Source organism: Canis lupus, chromosome 20, assembly GCF_048164855.1.
Source record: "Canis lupus baileyi chromosome 20, mCanLup2.hap1, whole genome shotgun sequence".
In the NCBI taxonomy this organism is placed as follows: domain Eukaryota; kingdom Metazoa; phylum Chordata; class Mammalia; order Carnivora; family Canidae; genus Canis; species Canis lupus.
Genome location: NC_132857.1, coordinates 27,515,892 through 27,528,216, shown reverse-complemented (window position 1 = coordinate 27,528,216; position 12,325 = coordinate 27,515,892). Strand labels below are relative to the sequence as shown.

Genomic DNA, 12,325 nt, shown 5'->3' with positions numbered 1-12,325 from the left:
TTTTTTTTATGATAGTCACAGAGAGAGAGAGAGAGAGGCAGAGACACAGGCAGAGGGAGAAGCAGGCTCCATGCACCGGGAGCCTGATGTGGGATTCGATCCCAGGTCTCCAGGATCGCGCCCTGGGCCAAAGGCAGGCGCCAAACCACTGCGCCACCCAGGGATCCCCCCATTATTTCTTTCAATCCTGTTTTAGTCCCATCTTCTTTCTCTTCTGGGGCTCAGATGACACAAATGTTAGATACTGTGTTGTAGTCCCATACGTTCCTGAGTGACCATTTTTTTCACTCTGCTCTCTCTCTATTGTTAAGTTTGGATAGTTTTTATTATATCTTCAAGTTCACCAATACTTCCTCTACCTTCTCTATTCTACGTTTGAGCCCATCCATTGAGATTTTTTTTTCAGTGATTGTATTTTTCAGTTCTAAAATTTCCATTTGGTTCTTTTTTTGGATATTCTATTTCTTTGCTTAGATTTTCTGTTTTTGATTTATTTCAAACATGTTCAAAACTGCATTTCTGTATTGTAGCATTTTTATCATGGCTACTTTAAAATCCTTGTTGGGTAATTCTAAGACCTGTGTCATAGCAGGGTCAGTATTTTTTGATTATCTTGTCTCATTCAAGTTGAGATTTTCTTTGTTCTTGATATAATGAGTGATTTTCATGTGGACCTTGGGTATCTCAGGTATTATAAGACTCTTAATCTTGTTTAAAACTTCCATCTCAGCAGGACTTGTTTGGCTCTGTGCTGGAGGGGAAGGAGGATGCTGCCTTGTTGCCATTGGGTGAGACTTGAACCCGGGTTCTTTGTGTGGCCTCTATGGACACTTTGGGTGGGACAGGGTGCCTCATCATTGCTGGCAGGGGAGGGACACCTTCTTATGTGGTCTATCTGGGCATTTCAGAGCAGGGATTGGGGATGAGCTACTCACTGCTGGCTTCTGACACACTCTAGGCCCCCTCTGATACACTCCAACATAGAGAGGAGAGATACATCAATCTACTGACTGGGGGTAGAAACCTAAGATCACCGCATGGACTCCAGGGACACTATCAGGAGTAGGGGTAGGTGGACTCATTACTACAGGTGGGCATGGAAGTCCTGAGTCTCCACTGGGCCTTTACTGTTGGGAGTGGGGCCACAGTTTTTTCTCTCTGGTTGGAATAAGGCAATGTTCCGTTTTGCTAGGTTGCCTTTTCCTGGTCCTTTGGCTAGAGAGAGCAGGCTTTCACTAGAGCCTTGTTTGTCTGTGCCCATTGGTACTGCCAGGTGGCCCCTTCTTCAGGCATGCAGTCTGGGATATATGTGGCAAAAAAGAAAATTGTGGGAACTCTTGAGGAACACTGCCATGTTATTCCTCAAGTTCCCTAGCTGAGCAGACTTCTCTCTCCTTTCCAGAGTGTTCTTATGTTTGGCTTATAAGTAATATCCAGGGTGTTTAAGCTATGCTTTGTGGGCAAAATAGGGAGAAATGTGTTTACTCCATCTTGTCTGGAACTGGAATGCAAATGGGTTTTAAAACCATCACATGAGGGAACCTCCCTGTTGTTTTTATTGCCTTTTAGGGTTGGGTGTGAGAACTCACTTAGGGTGTTACTCTTCTGGCTGAAATTAGGACACCCCCCTTCATTGCCTGGCAGATGACATCCTGAAGCAGGCATGGCTTGTATATTCCCCCAGAATACTCACTGCAGTGGGAAGAGGGCTGCTCTGTTGTGGGCCTCTCTTTCACACCTGGCTCAGAACCCTTGACTCCACAGGGTTTTCTGTTTTTGACAGCCCAAGGATAAGATACTCTCTCCCCTATGCTGCCTGCCCCTTATACAAGTATCATGTGTCTCCCTAACTGCTTACCCATCCAGGTGCCCATGACTGGGGAGATTTATTTCCTCTTATGATCCAAGCCCAGCCCAGGTCTGTTACTCAGGAGCCATGAACTGAGCTGGTTAGAGCTGGACAGGCTGAGAGCGGAGGCTCTGACTAGTTGTGTGTGTGTATGGGGAAGGGTTGCTGGGAACAGAGACTTGGAGGCTCACAGTTGGGAAGGGCATGTGTGAGGTCATTTGGCTTCCTGCAAGTGACCTGTGGAATTCCCCCAAACCTCAAATGACAGAGATTTGGATAGACTTTTATCATGGTTAAGACAGTTAAAGCTTCTATGTGGTATATGTATACAATGGAATATTACTCAGCCATTAGAAATGACAAATACCCACTATTTGCTTCAACGTGGAGCGACCTGGAGGGTATTATGCTGAGTGAAACAAGTCAATCGGAAAAGGACAAACATTATATGGTCTCATTCATTTGGGGAATATAAAAATTAATGAAAGGGAATAAAGGGAAAGGAGAGAAAATGAGTGAAAATATCAGTGAGGGTGACAAAACGTGAGAGACACCTAACTCTGGGAAATGAACAAGGGGTGGTGGAAAGGGAAGTGGGCGGGGGGTTGGGGTGACTGGGTGATGGGCACTGAGGGGGGCACTTGGAGGGATGAGCACTGGGTGTTATGCTATATGTTGGCAAATTGAACTTCAATTAAAAAAGAAAAGACAGTTAAAGCTTCTATCTTTCACTAAGTCTCAAATTCAGGGAATGTTAAATAAAAAAGAACAGTATTTAGGATTAAAGTAAATAAATGAAAGATTAGCTTCTGTTTGAACTACCTAGGTGATTTGAATATTCAGCTTTTCTCAGTGGAATGTCAGAGGATTTTCAGGAAATACAATCAAGATTATCCAAAGTTGCTGAAGACCTTAAAATAAGTTTGTTAAACAATTATATGCATCTGTCAAGGGTTAGAGTGGCATAAGTGAGGGGAGGAGATACTTCTTTGGGATGCTTCTTTTCACCAGACAGTGGTTTCACCAGACAGGGCTAGGGGACAGGAGGTCTGGGTCTAAAGTCTTCCTTTTCCTCTGAGTCCTTCTGTTGTGTGATGTTGGGTGATTTCTTGCTCTCTCTGAGCTTTGGCCTCATCATTGGCCAGCTGAGGCAGTTGGACATGGTCCTTATACTTAGTGTTTTGAGATCCTTAAAGTTGACTCTTAAAATTCTTCAGTGGAAGAATTCCCCATGAACATTTGAATCAAGTCCAGACTGTAAGGGGCCTCCTGGTAGCTCAGAAATACACCCATGCACATATAGTCAACTAGTCTTTGACAAGGGTATGAAGAACACACAGTGGAGAGAGGACAGTCTCTTTAATAAATGGTGCTGGGAAAACTAGATATTCAAATGCAAAAGAATAAAACTGGACCATAGCTTAACACTACTCCCCAAAGTGAACTTGAAATGGATTAAAGATTTAAGTGTAACACTTGAAACCATAAAGCTCCTACAAGAAAACATACAGAAAAATCTCATTGACATTGGTTTTAGTAATAATTTTTTTTTAAAACGAGACATCAGAAGCAAAAATAAACAAAAGGGACTGCATCAAACTAAAAGGTTTCTTCATAATGAAAGAATCCACCAACAAATGAAAAGACAGCCTATGGAATGGGAGAAAATATTTGCAAACCATATATCAGATAATATGTAAAGTACATATGGAACTCAAACAACTCAATAGCAAAACAAAAACAAAGACAAAAATAAACAGTCTGATTAAAAAATAAGCGAATGACTGAAATAGACGTTTTTCCAAAGAAGACATACAAATGACATAGCAGCACTATTCGTGGTAGCCAAAGGGTAGAAACAACCCAAGGTCTATCAAAAACAAATGAGTGAATAAACCAAATGTGATATATTATACAATGGAATATTATTCAGCCATGACAAGAAATAAAGTATTTATACATGCTATACCATGCATGTACCTTGAAAAAACTATGCTGAGTGAAAAAAGCCAGACACAAAGTCCTTTTACATGAAATACCCAGGACAGATAAATCCACGAACACAGGAAGTAGATTAGTGGTAGCCAAAGGGTAGGGCGTGGGGAATGGAGAGACTGGAAATGGGCATAATGTTTCCTTTAGGGTACGCTAATTGTTCTGGACCTACAGACGGTGGTGATACAACATTGTACAAGTAACCGAATACCGCTGAATTATAAATGGTTTATATGATGACTTTTGAGTTATGTTAACTTTACTGTGATAAAAAAAAAAAAAATCCTGACTTCTGGGCCCCACTGGAAACTTCTGAATTCTAAATCTCTGGAAGCAAGGTCTAAGCACCATGATTCAAAGCTCTCCAGGTGATTTCCATGTGCAACCAGAGTTGAGATTTCTGGGTGTCTAGATCTAGTTACAGGAGGTAGATTCATCAGGGTTAATAAGATTTTGTACAGTTCAGGGCCCCGTAATACTTAGAGCAACTGAAAGATCAGTATTTATAACATATAGAACCCATGTAAATACAAACAATCCAAAATGTGTCCAAATATGAAAATCATATCTGAATTGGGCAATCACAGGAGAGAAGATCTTTAAAAAGCAAAAGAAACAAATGGAAAGAGGTTCAACCACATTAGTAGCCAGGGAAATAAAAATGAAAGTAACATGGCTAGCTAGATTTCATTCATCAGATTGATAATAATGAAAACAAAACAAAGCAAAACACACAGTACTTGCAAAGATGCTTTGGAATGGGCACTTCTGCAGATTGTTAGCAAAAATGTGACTTCTTATTGTATTTTTGGAAAGTTAATAAGATGGTTGAAATCCCATATCTGGGACTTTACCATAATAAAACAATGGTTACTGAAGAATTGATTGTAGATAACAAAATATAAACCAGAAATAACTTGCAGCCCTTCAAAAATGGAATTGTTGAATAATCAGAATATACTCACATCATAGGATATTATGCAGCTATTAAAAATAGGGAGTTAGACATCTATCTATTCACTTGAAATTCCAACATTGTAAACGCTGCCAAGTTAAAAAAAAAAAAAAAGCCAGTTTTAGAGAAAACAGGGCCTCCTGTGTATGGCCTCTTTTTCTGTCTTTGTTTCCTCCATCTCCCCCATTCTGCTGTGGCCTTCACTTCCTGCAATGGGCCAGGCTCAGCCACACCTCTGGGCCTTGCCCATGCTGTTCTAGTTGCCTAGAATGCACTTCTCAGCCGCAACCTTGTAAAACCTACTTACGGCTCACGTTAAGGAGGTATCTCCTCTTCCAGGAAGTCCTCTCTGACCTCTCCTCCCTCCAATGTGTGTTCCAGTCCCCCAGGCTTCTCTCTGACCTGTCCTTACTATGGTTTCTGCTACTCATCCTTTGTCTCTGGCCTGGGGCCTCCTTGTGGGGGAGGGACTGTGTCTTGGTCACTCTTGAACTCTGCATGCCCAGCACCAGGTCTGGGGAGGGCGGAAGTGGAGGAGCAGTGGTGTTGAAATGGAATTGAAGGGGATGTGGGCCACTGCCTGTAGGGATGGGCTGACCATTGCGAATCAGACTATGTGAGCAGAAGTGGTCAGAAACTTTCTTGGCTGCTTCTTCAGACCTGATTTTGGGAAACATTGACCCATTTAAAAGGAATGGACTTAACAGTATGTTCTCTGTTATTGAAATAGTTGAATGAACCATTATGCATTTTCTAGCTCTTTAAAGGTGATTGGACATAGGGTGATCAACTGGTCCTGGGTTGCCTGGGGTTTTCCTGGCTTTGGTGCTAGAAGTCTCATGTCCTAGGTAAAACCTGACAGTTGGTTGTCCGACTGTGTGGGTTACCTGCTGAGGTCTCTTACTGTCCTTTCCCAGGGTCCAGCTTGCTGTGTGAAGAGTGGGGTCAGCAGGAGTTGTTTTCTAGGGGAGAATGGTACTTGGTACATCGTGGCCAGGTCTGGCCAGTATCCTGCCACTTGCAGCATATGCAGTTGACCCTTGAACCACATGGGTGCACACTGCATGGTCCACTTATTTCAGATTTTTTCAAAAGATACAATATAGTTATGTAAGTGTATTTTTCTTATGATTTTCTTAATAATATTTTCTCTAACTTACTTTATTATAAGAATACAGGATATAATACATGTAGCATACAGAATACATGGTAATTGTTTATGTAATCAGTAAGGCTTCTAGTCAAAAGTAGGCCGCTTAGTAGTTAAGTTTTTGGCAAGTCAAAGTTATATGTGGGTTTGTGACTGTGAATTCCTGGTGTTGTTCAAGGGTCAGCTGTAATCTCCATTTAACTCCAGAAACCTAGGTTTTCTAATACTCAAAATGAGCATAAAAATCCTAAATCCAGTTGGTGGGAATTTTCAGCATGATATAAATAAAGTCACTGGAGTGAGGTGATCATAGCATAGCCACTATACACTATATACCTCTAGTGTATAGTGGGCGCTATGCACTGTGGTTTTAACTCTCAACATCTTAGAGATGGGGGCTCATCTAACTCCCATCTGACAGACTAGGAGATTGGGGCTCAGGAAGGCTGAGCAATCTGCCCAAGGTTACACACAAGCAGGTGGCAGGGCTAAGCAATTGTTCAAATGCCCTGGGGCTCGTGTCTGTTTCTGACTGCAGGCTTCAGGTGCTGGCCAGGTAGACACGAACGGAAGCTTTCTCTTGGACCAGGCCTCCCCACCAATGTTGTTGGGCAATCCTGCTGGGGAGCCTCTGGCCTAAGGCTGTGGGAACAGCTAATGAAACAAGCAGTCCCCCTGGGTGACCATGGTACATCACCCAGGGCTTCATCAGAAATGGGGAAGGGATCCAGTAAGGCAATCAGGGCAGTGATTCTTTCATTCTGGCAATCATTCCTGCATGCGTTAATTCACACAGGTATTCACTCACTGCCTCTGCCACCTGAAGGGAGGGAGACTCCCCCCACCCCAACAGCAAATACACTGGTGCTTCTAAAGAGAGGTGCACCCAGGATTGTCTGCCTGGGGTAGTCAGTGAAGGCTTCCTGTAGGAGGATGCATTTGAATTATGCCTGGAGAGAGTGGCTGCCACTGGATGGGCAAGCTGCTAACAGCATTCCAATAGAAAGGCCAAAGCCATTGTGCAAGTGCGGGAGGTTGGGGCAGTTTGACATTACTGGGATTGAGGAAGTGTGGTGGGGGTGTGGTGGGGAGGAGGTCATATCAGCTCTGGGGGCCAGGGAAGGGATTGCAGTCATCCTGAGGCCAGGAGCAGTCACTGGAGAGTTCTGAGGAGTGGCAGCCAGTTTTGTGGGCCAGGAAAGCACAGCTGGGATTACTGAGGGACTGAAGCATCCCAAAGAGGGAGGTGAAGGCCAGAGCAGAGCAGGGCAGGGGCCCAGTCTCTCCCGCCCCTGCTCCCTGCACCAGGTTCTTGCTGACCCCAGAGGGAGGGGAGGGAGGTGTCTGGCCTGAGACCCAGGGCCCAGAGTTGGGGATGGGTGGAGGGGGAGATGAGAAGAGAGGTGGAAGCAGCTTTCCTGGTAAGGGGAGTGATGAACACTTGGTTTGAATTTGGAAAGACATTTCCCCCCCTGCCTTCTGCAGAAGGAGCAAGTGCCTTTCAGACGCCCTGACTGCTCCTCATCCCACTGATTTGCACAATATACAATTTCTTTGCATAACAGACAGAATAATCTCATTTTCTCACTGGCTACACAGCTTAGCTTTCAATCAATTATTCCAAATACATTAAAAAAAAGTCTCCATGTCACTTCTCTGCCTGCTCAGTGCTCAGTTTTCCCTGTCAAGGAATTTGCAAATCAATTGCTTTAACAATACTTTCCACAAATTACCTTCGAAGGCCTGTGATGTCACCCACAGTTAATGTGCTCCTGATAAATAATGCATCAGGAAGTGGTGAGGCTTTTTCTTTCTCCGGCCTCCCTGAGATACAATAAAGGAACTGTCGTGTTTTGTGTTGAGCAGCCTGGCTTCAGCCTTGGGGCCCCAGCGTGTGGTTGGGTGCTGGGTGGCAGTAGTGGGTGGAGAGGGGACCAGCTGGGGGCATAGGGTGGCTCTGTACCCACTGTTGTGGCCTGGCCAGCGCAAGACCCTGCACCTCTTTGCACCTCAGCTTCTGTGCTTGGACTTGGGAACAGGCGGTCCCACATCCTTACAGCCTTGTCTGGAGTCCAGATCACTCCACCCAACCGCTTGCCTGTGGGAGGTGTGGGAATGGCAGCTGTTCTCACTGTGGGGCTTGGGTCTGGTGCAGAGGCTGTGATTTTGGCTCCTGGTTCCTGAGAACTGTGGAGAGTGGCTGGAAAGCAGAGGGCATTCTCTTGAGCTGGCTAAGATCCCAGCCCAAGGAACCCCAGTGGTCTGCATTCTTGAATTCACCATCCCATGTACGGGGCTACTCCGGAGAGGCTTCTGTGCTCTGAGTGGGGCTGCAGACCCTGAATGCAGGCCTTAGGAGTGCTTAGAGGAGCTATGGCCTTGGGGGAGAGCTGTGTGTTCTGGGGGCTTAGGCAGCACCGGAGCTGGTCTTGGCTGGGGGTTGGGATGACAGGAGGGTCTGGGCCTTTGGCTGGGGTCTGTGCAGTTCCTTCATTATATGCTGTGTGCAGTGTATGCTTGTGTGCACATGTGTGTGCAATCACTCTATGAGTGACATGAGGTGGGTGCTCTGTACTGAGGCTTTTGCAAGGGGCAACAGGACATCCCCTGGGGGCTGCAGAATTTGCTTATAGGAATAAAGTTCATTTTTTCCTCTGTATGAGTCTTACTACTGCTGGTGTCTTCATGACTCTTAAGTGTGTTTGATATTGCAAACTAAAAATCATAGTTTCAGCGCGGTTAAATAACGAACCACGAGCCAAAAATTTGGAAGTGGGCTGAGCTCCCATGTACATAGAACAAGGACCTGGTTCCAGTACTACTTGTCAGCCCCATGTGTGAAACTTGGGCTCCTGTTGCCTCTGCATTTAACCAGAGCCCTGTGTGGAACGCACACTGTGTCTCTTGATTAACCGATTGCACTGTGTCTAATTCACATCACAGGGTACACACTACAGGAAGAAAGACTGTTTGCAGGGCTGCCAAGATGAGAGGGAAGAAGGGCCTGACCCTGCCTAGGGAAGTTAGAGAGGATTCCAGATGGAGAGGACTCAGGGTGGAGTGTGAAGGGCTCGTGGGGTGCGGGGAGTTCCTGAGGTATCTGGCTTTTGGAGAAGTGTTATCTGGAGCGTCCTGGATGTAGCCATGGGAGATGGAGAAGGTTCTCTGGTAAAGGTTGAGGAGTCTGTGTTCGCTCCTGCAGAGTGGCTTTCTGACTGTGTGTCTTGAGATGTTAACTCCAAATGGCGTGCTTGGGTGGGCAGTCAACAGGGCCTTGGTGGTTTGGTGGCCTGTGAAGTGCTGCCCACTGCACTGCACACCCTGGAGGTGGTGGTGTTAATGCAACGAACAAACCTTTGAACATTTTAAGAAGAAAAGAAGAGAGTTTTATTTGAGCCCAAGTTAGGACAGCTTCATAGGATACACAATCCTCACAAAGAAAAGATGCTCAGAAGAAGCAACATTTGGAGCAGGGTTGTGTACATTTTTTACATAAAGAGTTACAAATCATCAAGACAAGGGACATTCCAGAAAGCTACAGAGGTTATCTTCTGTTTTAGTATGCGCAAGGCTATAGGACTTTAATCTTATGGGAACCTGGTCTCCCATCCAAGTACTAACACTTGCCATCAGGGAAATACAAATCAAAACCACAATGAGATACCACCTCACACCAGTGAGAATGGGGAACATTAACAAGGCAGGAAACCACAAACGTTGGAGAGGATGTGGAGAAAGGGGAACCCTCCTGCACTGTTGGTGGGAATGTGAACTGGTGCAGCCACTCTGGAAAACTGTGTGGAGGTTCCTCAAAGAGTTAAAAATAGACCTGCCCTATGACCCAGCAATTGCACTGTTGGGGATTTACCCCAAAGATACAGATGCAGTGAAACGCCGGGACACCTGCACCCGATGTTTCTAGCAGCAATGTCCACAGCAGCCAAACTGTGGAAGGAGCCTCGGTGTCCATCGAAAGATGAATGGATAAAGAAGATGTGGTCTATGTATACAATGGAATATTCCTCAGCCATTAGAAACGACAAACACCCACCATTTGCTTCGATGTGGATGGAACTGGAGGGTATTATGCTGAGTGAAATAAGTCAGTCGAAGGACAAACATTATATGGTCTCATTCATTTGGCGAATATAAATAATAGCGAAAGGGAATAAAGGGAAAGGAGAGAAAATGAGGGAAAATATCAGTGAGGGTGACAGAACATGAGAGACACTTAAATCTGGGAAATGAACAAGGGGTGGTGGCAAGGGACGTGGGCAGGGGGATGGGGTGACTGGGTGATGGGCACTGAGGGGGGCACTTGATGGGATGAGCACTGGGTGTTATGCTATATGTTGGCAAATTGAACTCCAATAAAAAAATATATACCAAAAAAAAAAAAAAAAAGAATCTTATGGGAACCTGGGAAGTTTCTTTCTTTTCCTTATCTCGTGTTCAGAATGCTTCTATGTGATTGGTTGGTTGGTTATTTGTTTAATGAAGCAGACATACAATGTGTGCTCAGAGCAGAAAATAGAAGACATGCTCTGAGTTGGGCCCAGTCATTTTGACCTTGGTAAATGTTAAAGTATAGCTTCCCTGGGAGTCCAGGGACAAGGCCCCAAAACGTTAAAGGTTGAAAATTTCCTTTACCAGTGGCACATGGGGACAGTCAAGAGGCTCTGGGAGGTCCTGAAAAATGTCCCTCAGACACAGGGCTGCTAAGCCACTTTTATTTTGTAATTTGTATTAATGTATTAATGAAATGGGTTTTGGGGAACATACTCTGGGAAATATCATGCAGGCAGAGAGGAGCCATTGAACCGTTCCTTGTTTCTTGGTTGCTCCTCTGGCTGGTTTCTGGCCCCGTGAAGGATCAGATGCCTGATGTTGGTGAGCTGGGCCGACTCAGGGCAACCCCGTGGCCCTGGGCTCCTACAGTGAGATCCTCTGAGGACCAGCAGTGCTTGGGGCCAGGTGCACGTGAGGTCATTGTGGCCACAATGTCTTGCTTGAGGCCTTCTCATGGAGGCTCCTGATCTGTAATTTCTGAACCAGAAAACAAAGTGGGGAATAGGGGAAAAATAAAACTTGAAATGTATCAAGTCAAGATTTTTTTAAGCCCCATGAAACCTGAACCTACCCTGGAGGATTTGGGGCCACTTGGGGCCCCTGGGGAGGAGTTAAGTCCAGTGGGCTGTCTGCCCTGTGTGCCCTCCTCTTTCGAAGCTCCCTAAGCTCTCTTTGAGGGTGACCAGTCAAGGGTGGCCAGACTTGCTGGGGCAATATGAGCTCAAAGCAAAACCCAAGGAAGCAATGATGAATCTCAGATGGCTAACAAGCAGAAGAAAAGCTGCTCACCTGGCCAGGACTAAGATAGACAGGAAGGTCCTGCTTCCTGCCCGATCATACTGGAGGATAGGTCAGATAATGGCAGGTGTTTGCTAAGATGTGGGGAAGTGGGTCTCCTGTGTTCTGCTGGTGCAAGAGCAATCTTAGACTGTGTATGGCGTGGGACCAATGGTCCCACACCCAGATCATTTCTGAGAGACCTGCTTACAGTGGGGGGAGTAGGTGAGTGAACTGCAGCAGTGCCATGGGCACCATCCAGCAGTGGGTGCCATGGCTGGGTATAGGTAAGCCCCTCAAGTGGTCTGAGAATGGGAGCTAAGCACAAAAGTCAAGGGCAGGAATGAAATTTGCAGTATAATTTCATTTGTGTAAATTACAATGCAAACACTCAAAAGATGGATTCAAGGAAGCCTCCATCTTCCAGAAAATCTATTCACATAAGGCAGTAGATGCCTTTAGCAGGAAGGAGGATGGAGGGTGGTGTTGAGGACAAAGGAAAATACAGGTAAACACCAAAGTGTTATCTTAGCCTGGGTTCCCTAGGAAGCAGAGCCTTGCAGCAAGGATTAAATACTAATGCTTTATCAGGGTGAATGAATGGGAAAGCCAAAGGTGAGCCTGGGCAGAGGTCCCGCCATGTGGGGTGACATTGCTGGCCTTTGGCAGGACCTCATCTGTGGGTCTGGATGTGACAGGAGGAGCCAGGAACTCTGGGAGCATGACCTATTGGCTGCAAGCATTGGAACTGCAGTGTGGTTGGGTGCGCTGGTGGCTAAGGGGACAGGAGGTTGAAGGATAGGAGAACAAGAGGTAAGAGACTGAGAAGATGCTCAGGAGGAGGCAGTCACCTGATGACAGAGCAGTGCCATAGGCTTGTGGGCTGAGTAGGAGCAGCCTGAATCTCCTTGTCAGAATACATACATGTGTTACTTAGATTTAAGTAGACCTGGGTCTGAATGCTTGAGCAAATTACGTGCCTGGCTAACCTGGGTTTCCATGTTGACAGAGTGGATATAGTGAAACCGTT

At 45.6% G+C, this 12,325-nt stretch overlaps 1 long non-coding RNA gene across 11 annotated transcripts in view; it reads left to right on the top strand.

Annotated features, from left to right (window-relative positions):
- Window positions 1–12,325, top strand: part of LOC140611797 (uncharacterized) — a 50,988-nt gene that overhangs the window by 5,591 nt on the left and 33,072 nt on the right. The window contains exon 2 of one of the 11 annotated variants that reach the window (XR_012013034.1): window positions 731–788. The exons of the other annotated variants lie outside the window; for them this stretch is intronic. This is a non-coding gene — a long non-coding RNA (uncharacterized lncRNA). The remainder of the gene's footprint in view (window positions 1–730; window positions 789–12,325) is intronic. 11 annotated transcript variants of the gene reach the window in all.